Source organism: Lepidochelys olivacea (genome assembly GCF_965140295.1).
Source record: "Lepidochelys olivacea isolate rLepOli2 genome assembly, chromosome: 7".
NCBI classification, from domain to species: Eukaryota; Metazoa; Chordata; order Testudines; family Cheloniidae; genus Lepidochelys; species Lepidochelys olivacea.
Genome location: NC_140417.1, coordinates 34352983 through 34373032, shown reverse-complemented (window position 1 = coordinate 34373032; position 20050 = coordinate 34352983). Strand labels below are relative to the sequence as shown.

The following is a 20050-nucleotide window of genomic DNA, read 5'->3' as shown; positions in this document are numbered from 1 at the left end:
AGTATGTAGCATAATGGCTTCCTCATCCGTGACTATAGCTCCTAGGCACTATGATGAAACAAATAATAAATAAGAAGAAATGTTATTTAAAACCTCAAGCTGTAAGCGGCCTACCATTCCTATCAGTATTGAAAACTTAATATATCGAGACACTAAAATTTTCAGTGAAAAGGAAATTTCTTCCTTGCAATAGGTTAATATAAAATAGGTCTTTAAAAAGTCTGTTACTGTTAAATCAGCTGGTGGATGGTTTAAAGCTTAAATTCTGTGGCATAAATAACCCAAAACTTTAGTATCTGTTGCCAAGGAGGAGATTAATTCTGAATAATCTCTCAAATTTGAAGCAGCAGTTTTACCCATCAACAGCCCTTTGCAGGTTCAACATGGACTCATGAATGTAATGAAATGGGAAAAGAGAAACAGTCATGGAGTTCAAGCATTAGCCTTATACCAGAGGACAAGCCAGCCAACCATTACAAAATCATAGCTCAGAAGAAAGATTCACCTTGGGGAGAGCAAATTTCTCTAGGTTAAACAAATACCATTAAAACATTAAATTATAAAGTATAGTCTACAAATGGAGGAATAAGCGTAACTCTGGCCACAGAGTAGAGTTGAGGTGGGCTACCTGATATACTTATACCTCTTTGTCTATTTCTGTGTAAATGAATATAGGCAGTTTAAAGAACTGCTTGATAGTCAACCTCATGGGTGAAATGCTAGCGTCGTTGAAGTCAATGGGACCATGATTTCTTCCTGTGAGCCTGCATAATTGAATCTTGTGTCAGAAAAGGGTAGTCTCATTGCATAGGTGTGAATGATTTCCAAGATGATATTTTCATAAGATGACTAATAGAGTTTTCAAACTGAGATAGGTACATTCGTTAGAAGGAGTTTGCTGAACTTCTCCAGACCTCCAAGTAGAAATTTCCAGTAGCTTTGCATCTCAAGCATACCACAAAGACATGACTAGAGATACCCAATAAGGTAGCTGCACTGAATCTCTGGTGGTTTGGGGGGAAATAAGTGGACTATGTCCCTTCCCCATTCCAGTGGACAATGGATAAAAAACAATGCAGCTGTATGAACTACTTTATTATACAGGTTTCTAAAGTTAGGATCCCTCAAACAGCTAAAAGCTGCAAGTTCCATGGTAATTTATCTTTGAACTACTTGGTAACAAAGCATAATTAACAAGTAAGCTGCAGAAACATGCAGTTACTATGTATTTACGTGGTATTTACCATGTGGTTATAGTATAATTACAGAGATTATATCTGCCCCATAGAATAAGGATACGTGGTGTACAGTGTACTTTATTTTGCACTAAGTCACATCACTTGATCCAGTGAAGCACAGCACAGTGCAATGCAATTTAACAAACAGCTCCTTTTTGTGATAGGTAGATGTGAGCCACAGGTAGGAAACAGCATATGAATTTGCAGACAATGCTGTTACTTAAATTATATCCATGGATTCTGACTAATCAAGCTGGAAACACTGCTTTTTGAGTCTATGCTGTTTCTATTTTGGATTGCAGCCCTCAGAGAGGTATAAATGCAATTCGATATGCAGTTTCTGAGTATGAACACTAAGACAGAATCATGTACAGTAGATTTAATTTATTTTTTCAATCCAAGTGCTTTTCCTCTCTTGTGTTGAAAGAAAATAGGCTACTTATATTTTATTCCCCTGGACTCATGATATGTTTCACATTGCTAGATTACTACTCTTCACATATGCTATTCTTTAACAATTAGATTAAACACTTTTTAAAAATGTTTATATAACAGAGGCAAGCGGGTGGCGTGAGAGAAGGAGAGAAGCAATTCTCTAGCTGATTCTTAAAATACTGTACATACCACCGTATCATAATTTCTGCCATCTATAAATTCCTAAGTATCAGTCAGTCAAATAAGACGTTTAATTTAATCATGAGGGGAAGTGGAAATCCAGCTAAACATGGGAAGTACAAGATGAATCTATTGCTTTGCTCCTTTGAATTAATTGCCCTTTTATTTAATTAGGTGTTAAGAACTATGAGCAAAGCGCAACTATAACATGCTATTATGTTTGAAGTCCACTTATAGTGGAATTTTTTTTTTAAATTAGCTTCTGGGCCAATTTTCCAAAGTGGCCATATCTCAGCCTTTTACTTTGTGTAGACAGAATTACCCATGCCAAAAAGATTACAAAGCCTGGACATTGCAGCATTGAGGGTATAAATTCAGAGATGCTGTTTTTAAAATCTTGACCTAGAAACCCATGTATACTATTTTTTTTAAAATAATTGGTTATTCATACTTTAAAGTTTTCTATATTTTTATTTAAATACAGACTTGGTTTATAAAACTAACCCGACCACCACCCTTAGTAGGAATGTGCTATCTGGTACCTTTACCTTGCTGTGTGTATATTCAGTGTGGGCTATAGAATTCTCTAATACTTTAAAGTATGCATTATCAGCACCAATGGAAATGTGGGTAGATAGGAACATGGGGACACATACCAACATATGGTAAGTATGTAGGCCCAGATCCTCAAAAATATTTAGGTGACTAGCTCCCATCAATTTCAAACCTGTTGGTCTGGAGCGTAGAGGGGATATACTCCTAAAGAAGTCTTACAGTGGACATGGGGCTGGAACCAAAGCCAGACACAGTTAATGGAAAGACCCCACACTGGTTGCAGCGGGCTTTGGATCAGGCCCATAGACTCTTTCTTTTAGCTATGTGGAATGACTGAATTTGACATTTAGGTATTTGTAAAATGTAACCTGCTCAATGTAGGTATAAAGATTTGTCCTTACTATTGGAGTTCAGCCCTTTATGCATAGTACTAATAGTTCTTAGAAGATGGATACAAGTACAACATTGCTTTGGGAAACTAAATAATTGAATAGAAGTGTTGATTTCATTTGTCACTGCCAAACATAAAACATTTTAACACCAGAATAGAGGAGAATAGGCCCAGCTTGATCTGCTTAATGTGGAGGAAAAGGTGGGCAGTCCTCTGAAATGTAAGCTATTATTATTCTGCTTCATAATAATTTTCCTGTCTAGAGGGACTAGATTTATGAGCAAAGTGATAAAAAAAATCTCACTCAGAAAGACCAGCAATATGACATGATAGGGCATGAATTGTATTTTATTAATTCCTACTTAGAGTGTTGGCAGAGTGCTACCCCACCAAAATTAGATGCAAATACAATATAGTTCTCACATTAGAATGCCTTATTGTGATTTTACACATATCTCTTACAAATTACTCAGGGATTTTCAGGCCTAACTGTACTGTATCACAGCCAACAGAGAATTCTTATGAGCTAATCAGATCATTTGGCTTCACCTTCTGGCCTTATGCTAATTGATGAGACTCAAATCTTGAGCCCCAAGCAATTCTGCTTCCATGCAGTCATTGAATTTGAAATTATTACTGTTAAATGGTGAACTTACAATCCAAGCCATGAAATGGATGGTGTTTGTTAACTGTGTTATGGCTCAGTGTTGCTACCTGATAACTCATTTGGGGATGCCAGTTTTATAACTTTTTCTTATCAGCTGAGAACCCGTTCTGGCTGGAGGTCACTCAGGAACATACCTTAGCTGGGAAAGTAGAAAAATGTGGCTCACCAATTTAAGTTAAATTAATATTCAGACTTTCTGGCTGTGCAGTGGCACACACATCCTGTGCACATGGAGACTTTTTTTTAAATTTGGGCACTAAATATAGGTGCTCAAATTTGGCACAGAGGTGCCTAAAATGGGTATGTGGAAATTGGCTTCAATGAACGGTTGAGAACCAAATGGAGAAAACAATGGCTGGTGACCTAAACAAAAAGAGAAAATAAATTAATAAAAACTTGTACAGGTCTGAAAAGCAGAAATTAAATTGCCCGAGCAAACGCCTATTGCGACAGATCATTCAAACAAGCACTCATCTTTGCAGGTTATGGAGGAATTTTCAGTTTGGGGTGAAGGGTGTAAAATCCACATGTATATAGAATAAAAAGAAAAGGAGTACTTGTGGCACCTTAGAGACGAACCAATTTATTGGAGCATAAGCTTTTGTGAGCTACAGCTCACTTCATGAAGTGAGCTGTAGCTCACGAAAGCTTATGCTCCAATAAATTGGTTCGTCTCTAAGGTGCCACAAGTACTCCTTTTCTTTTTGTGAATACAGACTAACACAGCTGCTACTCTAAAACCTATGTCTATAAAATAGTAATTTCTCAGAAGTAGCTTTTCTTTAGCCTCTGGCATACACCTTGTCAAACATTGACAATGGTCACATTTGCAGAAAAAAATTATTATAGAACAAGACAAATTGCATCTCTCTTAAAATCTGAGTTCCCTTAAAGTGTACTCCCTTCCCCACCCCAACCATATCCCAGAACAGGAGCGCAATAGAAGATACTGTTCTGAACTCCTGGCTGTTTGTGTGCCTTTAAGAAATAGGAGCTACCATCAAGAATAACTGGTAATGTCTAGTGATCATTAGCACCAATATTTCCTTTATATAATAGACTTGCTGTGTGTGAGTGAGAGTGTGAGTGTGAGAGAGAGAGATTTCACCTCTCAGTTCGTCTCAGAAGAGTTTACTGGAGTAGTAGCAGAAGTTACTAGAAAGGCGATTGCCTGGGGCACATGAGTGAAGTGCATTAAGTCTGTTCTCCTGCACTGATTCATGTAACATTCAGAACAGATTAGTTAAATGGTCTTGCTAAAAGTTTCACAAATCTTTTGATTGAAGCTGAACTAACTTCTGGTTTGCATAGATACCTTGTTGAAATTAGAGGTTTTGCATGGGTATGATGCAAAGATGCAAAACCAGGCAACTCTCAGTTACAGCTGATTGAACACCAGAACTTTTCTTGAATTTCTTGCAAAAAATCTTTGATTTTTTTATACCAGTCCTAACACAATTAAAAAAAATGGGGGGGGGGGGAAGGGTGTCAAACCAAGGTTTGGAAAATTTTCACCAGTTCTAAACTCAGTAATTTTAACTGTTTAAGATTTAGATATTTGACCCCAATATCTCAAAGTGAAAATCAGTTTGCAAAAACCCACACAGACTGAACCTACATTATGAAATTTGTCTGTTTCACAGATCTCAGATTCATTGCTGAGATTTGCCCAGGTTCTCTGAAATCATAGTGTGGACACCATGTAAATAGAGAGATGGTCTCTCACACCTTCCCTCCCACTCATGATCCCAAAAAACCCCTCCTTGCCAATCCATGAGCATGTGGACCACCGCCTCTCCCCTTCAGAATCACAGAAAATCTCTGTGGCAGTTACAGCAATTTCTTACTTTGAAAAATAAGGTGTGTAGTGAATTTGTAATTTTCTAATGCAGATTAGCAGCCAGAAACAAGGATGGGGAACCAGCTCCATATGATCAGCCCGTTCTCTGCACAACAATTATCCATGGATCTCAGTTTGGGAATTTATGCCTTAAATGACTTAAGAAAGGCAAATCCTTATATCTGAAATCCTCCCTATGATCTGAATATTGGTTATGGTTGCATTGTGTATTTGGGATGGCTTCTTAATTACATTTCCACATTGTATACCCATTCCAATACCCTCTTTTAAAGGGGTCTCATGATGAAGCATGCAAACCCCTGTAGACGTTACAATCACTGTTTTAAACTGCTCTCAAAGAGGTAAATACTTTATCTTTAGATGGAAAGAACTTCGGGATAATCAATTTCTGCAGTTAGAGCCTGACTGAGCTGCTGCTGAATACAATGGGAATCTTTCCATTGACTTCAACAGGAACTGGATCTAGCCCCTAAGAAATTACATAAAATTAAAACTACAAAACTTTCATTAAGATTTAGCAATAGTCAGTGGGGTCCTGGAAATATTTCTAGAGACTAAATAGCCCCCTATGCTGAAAGTGTGCATAGCTTTGGTCATCATTTGGAACCTGACCACCTTGTGTCTCATATTTCCTGCAAGTCACATCAACTCTTGTAAGACACTGAAATTATAGTTAATTGAGATGAGACAGAAGAAGCCATGATTGCAAACAGATTCAAGATGTGAATTGTCTAGATAATCTCTTTAGACGTGGGAAGATATATGTGGCGGGGTGGGGTTGGGGTAACTATACCTGGATGAAGACTGCAAAAAAGTTTTGGTTGATATTTGAGGTTTTAAACAACTTGAAGTGCGTTCAAACCCTTTTTGTATTAGTTTTCCATAAATCTTTTAGCAAAATGAGTTTACTCATGGAAGTGTTCTCAGAAACATCTGCTTAAGTGAGTACTGAATTCTAGAGAGTTCTGCTCACACAAGTAGGAAGCAGAAATATACCACGAGATGAAAGTCCAATCCAAACTAACATATGCAGCACAAATGTCAAATACTGAATTCAGACAACAAATTGTTCCAAATGATCTACAGACAGAACAACTTGCTGAAATTATTCTGCACATATTTTCAAACATAAATTCAAGAAAATCAATCTGTTCATGGACAAATAATGAACAGAGGAAGAGGGGAAATATCTCAAACAAATATGAAACTGCAAATTATTCACTCAGCTCTGCTGGCAAAAACCAATTTTTGTGGTAGTGGAAGCCTGTAGAGTAGGAGGGAACAGCACAAAAAATTATTCACTCCATACCCTATATTGCAATACTGCAAAGGATTCAACATCTAAGTTAAAGGCTGAAAATGAGAAGGAAGACAATGATATTGCAATGACAAGGTCCCACACCAAAGGCTCTTAAGGAAACTAAGCAGTCATGGGATAAGAGTGAAGGTCCTCTCATGGATCAGTAACTGGTTAAAACAAAGAGTAGGAATAAATGGTCAGTTTTCACAGTGGAGAGAGGTAAATAGCAGTGTCCCCAAGGATCTGTACTGACCAGTGCTGTTTAACACATTCATAAATGATCCGGAAAATGGGGTAAACAGTGAGGTGGCAAAATTTGCAAACAATACAAAATTACTCAAGATAGTTAAATTCAAGCAGACTGCAAAGAGTTACTGTGATACTGGCAGGCCAAGTGCCAGCTCATGCCATGGTCCCTAGGTATCACTGAACACTTACAAATGCATAGTTGGAAACCAGTCTGGCTTGTGTGTGTTAACATTAGCAAAAATAGATACTAGAGTTATAACAGTGTATTTAATGGTTAGTAGGGCTGTCAATTAATCACAGTTAACTCATGCGATTAACTCAAAAAAATTGCAATTTAAAAAAATCTATCATGCTTAATGGCAGTTTTAATTGTGCTGTTAAACAATAGAATACCAATTGTAATTTATAAAATATTGTGGATGGTTTTATACATTTTCATATATATTGTATTCTGCATTGTAACTGAAATCAAAGTGAATATTTTTGATTAAATATTTGCACTGTAAAAATAGTATTTTTCTCAATTCACCTCATACAAGTACTGTATTACAATCTGTTGTGAAAATGCAACTTACAAATGTAGATTTTTTTTGTTACATACCTGCACGCAAAAACAAAACAATGTAAAACTTCAGAGCCTACAAGTCCACTCAGTCCTACTTCTTTTTCAGCAAATCACTAAGAGACAAATTTGTTTACATTTACAGGAGATTATGCTGCCCTCTTCTTATTTACAATGTCACCAGAAAGTGAGAACAGGCATTTGCTTGTCACTTTTGTAGCCGGCACTGCAAGGTATTTATGTGCCAGATGTGCTAAACAGACATCTTAAAAGAGCAACACTCTGATGCGGAAACTACAGAACCCGAACCACCAAAAAAGAAAAACATTCTGCTGCTAGTGGCATCTGACTCAGATAAAGAAAATGAACATACATCAGTCCATACTGCTTTGGATTCTTATCAAACAGAACCCATCATCAGCATGGACCCATGTGCCCTGGAATGGTGATTGAAGCACGAAGGGACATATGAATCTTTAGGACATCTGGCATGTAAATATCTTGCAACACTGGCTACAACAGTGTTTCTCTTAGTGATTGGCTGAACAAGCAGGACTGAGTGGACTTGCAGCCTCTAAAATTTTAGATTGCATTCAAAAAATCAGTTTTTTTCTACAAATTCTACATTTGTAAGTTCAACTTTCATGGTAAAGTGATTGCACTACAGTACTTGTATTGGGTGAATTGAAAAATACTTTGTTTTTTTACAGTGCAAATACTTGTAATCAAAAATAAATATAAAGTGAGCACTGTACACTTTGTATTCTGTGTTGTAATTGAAATAAATATATTTGAAAATGTAGAAAACATCAAGAAATATTTAAACAGTATTCTATTAATGTTTAACAGTGCAATTAATTCAATAGTTTGACAGCCCTAGTGTTTAGACTTAATACATGCTGCATCCTACAGGCATTCCATAAATCCTATTTATAATATTTATATCCCATGTTATAAGGTAATGTGTAAATGTTTGCTCTGTAACTATAAAAGTGTTTGTTAAGACTGTAAATTCCCCCCAGTCAGGGGAGAAGCATTACCAAATGTGAAATATTAGCACGTCTTAGGGTGACCTACCTCCTGCCAATCAGGAAGGAATATTGAATCCAAGTGGGCCATTGTGGAATAAAGATTTTGTCCATTGCCACACACACACAGGTTACATGTAGCACTTGTCCCATCAGCTTGGATTCAAGGGTGATAAAAATCTCTGACAAGGAGAAACTGGGTCTCTTTATGCTGTCTGAACTCTGAGGGGAAAAGATTCCTAGACAAAGGCAAGAGATCCCACAAGCTGCTTGGCTTGGCCCCAAAGGACATAAGCAAGTTTTTATTATAGAAGCTTCTATTGGCTTTTGAATTTAAGATTGTATGTGTATGCTCAGTTGTGTGTATGCTTACCTGCTTCAATCTTGTAAATAACTCTGATCTCTTTTCTTAGTTAAGAAACCTTTAGTTAATTACAGGATTGGCTACAGGCATTGTCTTTGGTTTGAGATCTGAGCACATTTGACCTGGGTAAGTGACTGCTCCTTTGGGACTGGGAGTAACCTGAATATTGTTGTGATTTTTGGTGTAAGTGATTCATCTATCACATAGTCCAACTTGCCTAAGTGGCAAGGTAGATGGAATGTCCAAGGGGACTCCCTGACACCATGGTAAGACTGTTGGAGTGCTTTAGGAGTTCACACTTGTTACTGGGTTGGTGAAATCTAATTCTAGAACATACAACCAATCTGGGGTTTCTTCCCTGCCTTTTGACAGTCTGCCCTGAGGTTGGCACTCACAGTCATGAGCCACTCCAGGCAGTGTGACAGTTACAAAAGGATCTGAAAAGGTGGGTTGCTGGGCAACAAAATGCCAGCTGAAATTTAGTGTTGATCAGTGCATTACTTTTCACTTGAGAACATAATCCCAACTACACATAGCTGTTACCACTTAAGAAAGATCTTGGAGTCATTGTGGATAGTTCTCTGAAAACATCCACTCAATGTGCAGCAGCAGTAAAAAAACAAAAAGCTAGCAGTGTTAAGAACCATTAGGTAAAGGATAGATAAGACGACGGAAAATATAATGCCACTACATAAATCCACAGTATGCCCACACCTTGAATACTGTGTGCAGTTATGATTGCCCTATCTCAAAAAAGATATTAGAATTAGAACAAAGCATGGAAACAAAAATCATTAAGGGTATGGAACAGCTTCCATATGAGGGAAGATTAAAAAAACGGGGACTGTTCAGTTTATGAAAGAGATGGCGAAGGGGGATATGATAGAGGTCTATACAATCATGATTGGTGTGAAGAAATTAAATACGAATGTGTTATGTGCCACTTCACATAACACATGAACCAGGGGTCACCCAAAGAAATGAACAGGCATCAGGTTAAAACATAAGGAAGTACGTCTTCACACAGTGCACAATCAACTTGTGGAACTTGTTGCCGGGGACGTTGTGAAGGCCAAAAGTCTAACTGGGTTCAAGAGGAATTAGATAAGTTCATGGAGGATAGGTCCATCAATGGCTGTTAGCCAAGGTGGTCAGGGATGCAACCCCATGCTCTGGGTGTACCTTAACATCGGACTGCCAGAAACTGGGACTACATGACAGGGATGAATCACTCAATAATTGCCCTGTTCTGTTCATTCCCCCTGAAGCATCTCACAATGGCAACTGTCAGAAGACAGGATACTGGGCTAGATGGACCATTGGTCTGACCCAGTATGGCTGTTCTTATGTAAGTTCTTTGGGGCAGGAAGTCTCTGCTTTGCGTCTAGCACAGAGATCATTGTCCAAGCCAAATAATGGATGCCCCAGAGTACCCCTCCCATGGAAAAACATATGGGGTGGGGCTGTAGAGGAGGCTTTCTCCACCTCTTTCCACTCAGGAGAGGGACTTGTCCCTATGGTGGAAAAAGCCATGTAGTTGCCCCTAAACTTATGTCTCTGATGGTTCCTCCCCCAGGTCTAAACTGCACCAGCTAGGACTCCCCCTGGCCAAACCTGCTTTATGGACCTCTGTGTGGAGAGTCTCTCCTCCAGGATTCCGTATGGAGCTGGGAGGTGGACAAAATACACCCTGGCTTGGCCACCCCATGCCACTTCCTAGGCCTATCCAGTCTCCACCCTGTTCCTGCTCAGACCCCAAAGAAAGGCCTTCTCCTTGTCTGGGGGGAGCCACACAGGGTGGTACCACAGAGGTGACCACATCCCCTTCAACTCAAAATGGAGAGATCCATCTGTGGATGGTCCCCTCTGTGCCCAGTTCACAAGGAGGATACTCCGGTATGACAAAGGTGTTACTCAGATTTCTTAACTTGCTTAAGATAAAAGTCTATTAATGCAATGCTTGGGTTATTATGAAGAATGAACAGAGACGCTCTGGGCTGGTGGAGGGATGACAGGCTCAGGACAAGACTTAATAAGGGCCAACACCTGATTGGTCAGATGCAGAATGCCCTTTCAGCATCTGTTACCACTACCACTGTTCAGCACAAGTGACTTACAAGCCTAATGATGTAAATAAGCACCCCCAAAAATCACTAGGACAAGTTATGTCCAACCCTGTTAAATCTTTTATTCATATTAAAACCAGAGAGACTCTATAAGTTGCTTTGATGCTAATTAAGGAATATAACCATTTGAAATGAAAGATGTGTGAATCCCCATTAATGCCGATTGCCACAGATCTATTATCCCCTCTTGGCTTGATATTGAGCCAAATGAGTTCATTATGACTAACACTACAACAGTGAATACAAATGAATTAGTGATTACCATATTATAGCATTACTGTGGCCAATATTTTTCCCTGGACTCTGAAAGGGAAGAGGAGAGATGCCTGGTTCCCTATCATGAGACTATTTTAGGAAATCATGTCAAGAAAGGAAAGACACTTCTGACCTTGAAAATGAAGAAGAACACTTTTGGCAAGAGAAGATATTTGCCTAGAGCAAGGGTTCTCACAAGAAATTTTTTGATGCCCTGAGAGTGTGGCTACCAACTCTTCCTTGGGGCCACTCTGACAATTTTTCCTAAAATACTTAATTAACTTTAGGAGAAACAAATAAATATGCACAGATACATAAATAAATTACAATGATTTGAGCATGTGGGTTTTTTTGCAGACTCAATAAAAATAATGTACAGTTTTCTATTCTTTACGGGACCTAAACAGAATAGAAACAAAATAAGGTGCTTTGCACATTCTTCTCTATTTTGTTGTTGTTTCTTTTGCCTTTTTGTCTGCCTTTTTATTATTATTATTATTATTATTATTAAAGACATGCTAACTAGTACGGTTACTGCTGTGAAAACTGATATATGTATATTTGTATGTATCACTTTTCACAGCAGACTTACCAGCTAGCTGGGAGGCAGTGAAGAGTGACATTAACAAACAAACAAACATCACTTTTCATAGCAGACTTACACAGCCTTGGCAAGCCAGGGGACAAATTGAGCAATGGATGGAGGGGTGGGTAGGGTAGGGAGGCGGGGGGGCAGGGGTGATGGGGGGCGGGGAGGGGTAAGCCCAGGCTGGGGATGGAGCATGAAGCCCTGCAGCCAGAGCCTGACACCTGTCACCCCAGGGCTGAAGCTGGAAGCCCAAGCCCCACCACTCCGGGAAGGTGGGGAACTCACACCAGCTGCTGCTCCTCTGGCATTCGTGGCTGCAGAGGAGGGCAGGGCCCAACCCCTGCTGGCAGCCCCAGGGTAGGAGCCACTGCTTCCCCACCCCAATCACTGCCCAGGAGGCTGTGGCCACAAGAAAAGCCTCTGGTGGCCGCATTTCAGAAACACTGACCTGGAGTCATGATCTGCCCCTTTCTGGGCACAAACCTTGTTTACCACAAGTACCTCTGGGTCACTAGTACAGCTCTTTTCCCTGCTCTAAATTTTGTCTTAGGACACTTGCCTGTGCATATCAGGTGATCCTGGCTGCTTTCCTAAATCTATTAGAAGGGCTTTGCAGATTTCTACAATATCTTACCTCTGGGTTTGAAAAGCCACTAAAAAGGTATTTAGCCAGATTAAACATAACAAAGACATTCAGTAACCCTTCTACTCTCACTCCCAGAGGGAAAGTCTAAACGGATTAGAGCCTAGCTGAGGTTCCCTTTCTGACCACACCGGAGGGCCCCCACCCCCTCTGTGATCCTTCTCCCTCTTGCCTCAGGAGGCGGGCAACAACTATTTAAATTAAACCCCCCAGAGTTTCAAAGGAGCAGGCTTGGTGGAATCAAAGTCTCTGTGTCTTGGTCTTCATCCCATAACATACCCGGACAATTCCACCTGACACTTATACAAACAGCTGATAGCATACAATTTCCATTTAACATAGTCCCTTCTCCTCACCCTCACAGGCCATTTAACAGACAGGTCCTTGGGGGTTACAGGCCGTGAGCTGGGTCCAGCTGAGTAGTGCTGATGTATCGCCGACAGACCCTGGTCGTGGACAGGCGGTATTGAACCTGGGGTCTCTGGAGCTTAGTTCATGAGCCTCTAGAGCATGAGGTAAAAGCCAACTGGCTATTAGCTAAGGCTGTAGAGCAGACTCCCCCACCCCCCCTTGGTGGCACGAGGTGGGACAGAACACCACACCCAGAAGGTGTGTGGGTTACACTGACACTGCTGAATCACCCCACAACACCCATCCCTGGGGCTAGCCAGGCACTGGCTCACCTCCTGGTGCAATTTCAAGTAACCTCAGAGCTGCTTTAACTTGTGCCAGGGTAAAAGTGGATGGGCCTGGCCCCTCCACTTGTCACCACAGGCCCCGGCCCTGCCCCTTCTCTTCCTCCCCCCGAGGTCCCATCCCCCCTCTGACCAGGCTGGAAGCGGTAGATAGCCTGGGCCCCCTCACCTGCGCAAGGTGCCCCCCCCCCCAAAAAGCAGTCCCAGCTTATGTCCCCACCCATCAGACCTCTGCCCAGGGCAGGTGGAGGGTCCATGGCTCCCCACAGTTGCCTGGGCAACTCTTACCATGGCTGGGTTGCAGCTCTGAGGCCCCACCCCCCAGCTGGAGTCAGGTTGGGGTAAGAGCCACGCGAGCAGCTGTGGGGAGCCACAGACCCTTCATATGCCCTGGGCGTGAGGTCTGGGGATGGGGTGGGGGTCAGGGATATGGGCCTGAGGCTGCTCTCATGCTCCCCCGACCCCAGGCAGGTGATGGGGCCCGGGCTCCCCGGCCCTGGTCCGGCTTGGCCAGGCTTAAGGAGAAAGAGGAGGGGTAGGGATGAGGCCATGGAGCGGGCAGAAACCCTTGCCCTCCCCCAACACACACACTTTTTGGATAGCTCTGCTGCCCCTGACTTGTGCCGGCTGATAGTGGCCCCTGCCCAGGTAAGCACAAACTCTCTAGCCATACTGTTTCTCCAGACATGTCCCCAAAACACCTATACCAGCAGCTGCCAGGGGGTTGCGTAGAGCTGGATACACTGGCCCTCTGCAACCTGAAATTTGTCCACACAGTCCTCACCTGCCCTTCTCAGCCCATTTGCACCTCTGGAGCAGCAGAAAGGGGCTATGTCAAGGCCCAGGACCTAAGCTGTGGGCTGTGCTGGTTCTGGCACAGATCCCTCCCAACATTGTTCACTGCTTGCTGTTGACAACTCCATTTACAAACTGTAAATGGATCAAAAGGCCAGCTGCAATTAAAAAGACACCCTTTGAAAAGACTCCCTGTTCTATATATTCCTCCAGTAGATCTGGCTGAAAGGGAATACAGAAGACAAAATGCTTTTTTAAAAAATGTTTCCATTTAGTGTTGAAATTTTCTTTTCATCTAATTTTTCCAACCAGCTCTAACCTTCAGTGCCATCTTTCTTTAGAAAGTATAAACAGAGACCACTTCCTAACATGCTGCGATCAGCAGAGAAAGAAACAGCTTGTCCTTTTCAGAAGTGAGTGAATTTCATTGGTGTCATGCAAGAATCATGTTGACGCAGTCTTTTCTTGGAAACTGCAGTAATGGGTGCAGATATAAATTCTGACGTAGTTAATTTCTGCTGCCTTCAAAACACCGTCAGCTACATGTGCCTGGGGGACACACTACCAGCTCATCACCTGCCAAGAGGTCATTTTCAGAGTAGCTCCAATTTTTCCCAAAAGGCTCCCATGCTTTTCCTTCAGTGATTTATCTGCTGCAAAAATGGTAGGCCAGTAGTTGCTGGGGCACTGTTGGCATTGCATAGCCAGCTTTAGCCAGAGAAGCTCTTAGCTCACAAATTAATATCAGATTCCTTGTTCTGCCTCATTTATATTTTACTTTTTAATCCAGTGTAGATACAGGCATGGATTGTCTGATCCAGGAACAAAGCTTGATCCATTATGTGGAACTTAAGAAACTGACAAAAGGTAACAGAGGCCCCAAAACTGCTCATACTTTTGCACATGTTTAGCTTGACACACAAGTAGTCTCATTGAGCTCACTCTTTGGGAGAGCTATGCCCAAAAATGTTCTGTAGAAATGCCATTTCTTTATACCTTGCATCACTGATGAAAGCAAAAATAGTATTCTGCCCCTAATAGTCAATATTTTCCAAGGAGTGGGTTGCTCTCAGCACACAGACCCCAATTTACGGGTATGGTACAGAACTCAGAATAGCATCTCAGTTTCTTGCTTTCAGATGACCTTTCTCATGGGAATTCTAAAAATCTGATCTGTCCTACACATGCCTTTCACATATAGTTTGCGTATTGCTGGTATGAGTCTCACACCAGTGTGAAAGAGGAGTAACTCCATTGATGTCAATGTGGTTACTGATGTAAAAATGAATGTGAGATCAGCATCAGGCCAGAAGAATCTAATTTATATGATTTTCTAAGTGATGCTTTGCTGCCAAAAAAGTGAAATAACTTCATAATTAGATGTACCCACTTCAGTTTGTCTCAACATGCGTTTCTCAGCTGCCTGCACATTCTCTGTTATTCCAGCCAGTGTGCCTGCTGTATCCAATCTTTCCTCAGTTTTGCAGACTCTCTCAGGTCACTTCTAACTTTGCCTCCTTATCTAGGGGTTTAAGCACAGAATCGAGAACCAGAGACACCCAACTTCTAATCTGCTCTGTATATTGACTCCCTCAGTGACTCAAGTCACTAATCTCATGCTGTAAAACAGGGGCCATACCTGTATCAGAGTGACATTATGATGATCAATGTTTGCACTGTACTGTAATCTGACAAGCACTAAACAGTTCCTGTTTTTCTTTGCTGGAAGAACCTTCCAAATTACCAGAGATCCAAGAGATTATCCTTTTGCCTCAAATGTGGCTATTGCTTTAACCACCTGGTATCAGGTTACCTCCTTAAATATTAGTTAAAGTTTCCTGATACCTCAAAAGGGTGTTGAGAACAAGGATTTTCCCTGCTGCTATGCAGGCGAGGTATCTTCATTATCTCACAGCTAAGCTCCGGTGTTGTTTTGTTTATTTTATTTTTTTCTTCTTTTTGTCTCCATCCTCTGTCTGGTTTGCACACCTACGAGCAAGTATCCTCTGGCCCACTGAATAATTAGTGTTTATTAGCATCACTGATAGCACTACTGAAAATTGCTCTTTTTTCTGTTTTAACTAATGAAGTTTTAACCTTAGAAGGTCATCACTCCCTGTTGACTAATTACTTCTTTAAGGAACGCAGGATGGCCTTTATTAGGACCATGCCTAACAAGTGAAACAATGTCTCAATCACAAGTATCAGTTCTAGCATTCAAAGTGGGCCACAGAATTTCAGATTTCACATTAAAATATTAGATGTCTTTGAATAAATGAATAAAAGAAGAAACTGCTTTGATTCATATCATATCCCAGTCACCTTCTAGTAATCTTTGCTACAAGGCGGCTTGATTCTGTTCTTGTTCGAATCATCGTTAGACCTGTTAGAGCTTGTTTTTAACATAGAAAATGAATCCACACCCCAGAAAAGTTCACACCTCTCTGAGCCAGCTAGGTCTCCTGGGAGTAGAAAGTCTTGGCCTTATTACTCCCTCTTTGCCCTGCTTTACTTCCTAAGGTCCATTCACTCTCTTCACCTCCTTGCACACCCCAATACCAGGATTATCCCTTGTAACACTACCTCTGCAAGTACTTTTTCTGCTAGCAGCCTCCCTTCCTCTTACCCCATTTTCACAATCATTACCAAAGAACTAGCATGTTTGGATCCCTACTGCTTCCATCCCCTTTCTCCTTCAAGGCAGCACTCCATCCAGCTGTTATCTACTCCCCCATCCCCCTGTTCTTGGACCTTAACCCAGGCCTTACCCTCTTACTCTCATCATTATAATCTCAGTTTAACTAACGCTGAGGTTTCTTGCCTGCGATTTACTAACCAATCCACCTGTTCCTGTAACCTCATCCCTTCCTACCTACTCATCTCTCACCCACACTGTCTCCTTTATTCACTCTTTTAAACCTCTCTTCTGACACCTTCTCTGAAGTTGAGAGACAGCTGTGGGTAGCCTATATACCTTACTAAAAACTATGTATTGCAACATGGCCAGCCATCGCCAGACCCACTTTATTTGTAAGTTGTACCCCTTTCTGCAAAGAAGTCTGTTAGTCTTACTAGAGGGTGAGCAATTCAGGGCATGGACTGTTCTTTCCTTTGTGCTTGTACAGCACCTACCACATTGGTGACACAACCACTAAAATAAAATCATTCTTCTTGGGTTCCAGGGACACAGTTGCTGGGATCCAAACAATTGTAGCTTTCCATCTGCCAGGCCCTCACTTCCCCTGCTGCAGTTGTTCCATCTCTCCTCTCCATTTAGACATCCTGCTCCTTGATTTTTCCCTATACCGTTAAACCACAGCATTCTGAACAAGACAGATATTGCTACTACAGTCTGTCTGTTACTTCCTTTCCTTCAGGGCTGCTGAGCCAAACACCATAATCTGATTATCTGGCTGATGAGACACTAAGCAAACAGCCAAATACTTCTCCACACCAACCAGCCTGAAAGGGAATATTCTTTTACATAAACTGAGACCCACAATATTTAAATGGGATGGAAGTTTCATAAGTGGGCTTTTAATCACCCCTGAAAAGAAGAGCCAGAAAGGCAAATTACAGGACTTTACAGAAGTAGGGTGAATTTATAAAGAGTTGTCAAATTCAACAGAAATAGGGGGTAGGAAATCTTGTTTTACAGCTTCTCTTCAAATATTTCACTTTTCCCATTAAAATAAAAGGCTTGTGAAAGGGCTTTTCACAAGAGAAAACTGGAAGTGGAGCATTTGTTAGGACAAAAAGCATTTCCATAGATATGAAAATTTTGTTCTTACTGGACAAATTGGCCCAAGGCAAAAAGGAAAGCAAAACAGAATTTAGAAAACAGATCTTGTGCAAAACTGTGAAATTCTAAGGAGCTGTGGAGAGTATTAATTACCATGAAATGTAGAAAATGAAATCTAGCCATTTACATGAAGTTTCGCATTTCCTCATGTTTTTCAAATATCTGATGCCATTTCTGAGTTTTCAAATTGAAAATGGGTATGTTACTTCTGAAGCATCCTAACTGCAGCAGGCTCCTGCCTTTCAAAGAACCTTTGTCCTCATGAAAAATACTCCAACAAAGGAATTTAGCATTACACAAAAATGTTTGCATAGGAAGTATTGCAAGGGGAAACAGTGTAGTTTGGCACAGGTTTTTAAACATATGATCTTCCTAAGATACCATTGTCTCAGCCAATATAGAAACACCCTCAAAACAGAGATTTCCTCCAAACTAAACAGCTATGGCCTTGCTGTTGGAGGATGAAATTAGATAGTCTTTATGACATCCCATAAATTCCTTTAGCTCTTACCAAGATGTTATATCTTCCCCATGTCTGAGCAGCAAGAATTTTTTTGATCTATGCTATTTAACAAAGTGATTAATTAAATTTATGTTCTACGATCAAGAATGTAGGTCTCACAAGTGACTAATGATTTTGAGTGCCCAACTTCAGACACTTTAAAGAAGACTGACTGACTCAGGGCAGGTACCCAGCAGTTCTGAAAATCTGACTCCAGGGGGTCTCTCAAGTTGGACAACTTAAAGTTGTGACCCCCCCAAAAAAATCACTACTCACTTTTTTGAAAATTTAGGCTGAACTTATTGTTGTGCGTTTCTATACTTCCCATCTCTGCAATATTATTCTAAGCACACTTACCATAAGTTCCCCCACTGCTAATAACTATCAGCCTCTAGACACCCAACAGGATCCTCTCCACTGCTAAGCTCAAAATTAGGCAGGTGTCCAAATATGAATTTAGGAACCTAACTGTCAGATGCCAGTGTCTGTAGCATAGTCAGTTTGTAGGATATTTTATTTGGTTTAAATGGCTACCATCCCCCTGAGCCCATTACTAAATGGAATTCACTACAAATCTAAATCCTTTTACAGAACAGGAATCAAAATACCCTGATCATCAAGCCAAGTAAGAGATTTACCATTTATGAGTGTTGAGTTGAGTTATCCAGGGCTAAGGTAGCAATTACTCAACTATGGGGAAATTTCATCCTTCGATCCCCTTCTATGATACTTTTTCTTAACTGAAGAGCAGGGCCCCCATCATGTGATGCACTGTACAAACAGAGTACTAGACAGTCCCTGGCCCGAACAGCTTACCATCCAAATAATGTACGTTTATCTCCTGCCACTTGACCCTTGAAGTTAATTATCATTTGTCATCACTAACTCACAGAATGGTGCTAAGTGCTCTAAGAAGAGCTGCATCTTCTATTTAAATAATTAACAGTATTAACTTGAATATTCTGAGAGTACCACCAATCTCAGCCTTCCCAGAGGTCTTTAAATCTATTAGACAACCTCATACTCACTAAAATGAACAAGATTCTCTACCACATTCCTCTCCAGTTCAAAGTGGGCCAGATCCTTAGCTGGTGTAAACTGGCATAGCTCCATTGAAGACAATGGAATTACACCAATTTACAAAATTGAGGATCTGGCCCATATCTTGCTGCTCTTTTTGGTGGGGGACAGATGGCGGGGGCCGAAGATAAAGTTGACCTCCTTGACAACTTTCTAGCCTGCAAATGATACTCTAGGGTGGCTAGAATCATTTGAAGTAATGCAGTAAATATGCTTGTGGGAGAAGTCATAACACACCAAGGAAGCAACACAGTTTGAAAAGACAAAATGGCTACGTGAGAGTGTCCACCGAAGACTATCCATTACATCATCATCACAGGAAAGATTTTAACCAGCACCTAAGGAGATGCTAGAGAACTTGGTTCATCAATGAGATGAAACTAGAACAGAGGTGGGTAAAATACAGCCCGCAGGCCACATCCAGCCCCTGAGTTCCCGACTGGGGAGGCTAGCCCTCAACCCCTCCTCTGCTGTTCTCCCTCCCTTGCAGCCTCAGCGCTGCCAGCGCTTTGGCCCACCGCTCCTGCCGGGCAGCGCAGCATGGTAAGGGGGCAGAAAGTTCCCGGGGGGCAGTCAGGGGAAGGGGGGGGGTTGGATAAGCATGGGAGTCCGAGGGGGCCTGTCAGGGGGCGGGGGTGTGGATAGGGGTTGGGGCAGTCAGGGGACAGGGAGAAGGGGCAGTTGGATAGGGGGTGGGGTCCTGGGGGGCGGTTAGGGGTGGGGGTCCCAGGAG

At 41.4% G+C, this 20050-nt stretch overlaps 1 long non-coding RNA gene across 2 annotated transcripts in view; it reads right to left on the bottom strand.

The window, feature by feature from the left end:
- Nucleotides 1–3140: 3140 nt before the first annotated feature.
- The window catches only part of LOC311523920, a 100262-nt gene continuing 83352 nt past the window's right edge, over nt 3141–20050 (bottom strand). For both annotated transcript variants that reach the window (XR_014712451.1, XR_014712452.1), the window contains one exon: nt 3141–3829. This is a non-coding gene — a long non-coding RNA (uncharacterized lncRNA). The remainder of the gene's footprint in view (nt 3830–20050) is intronic.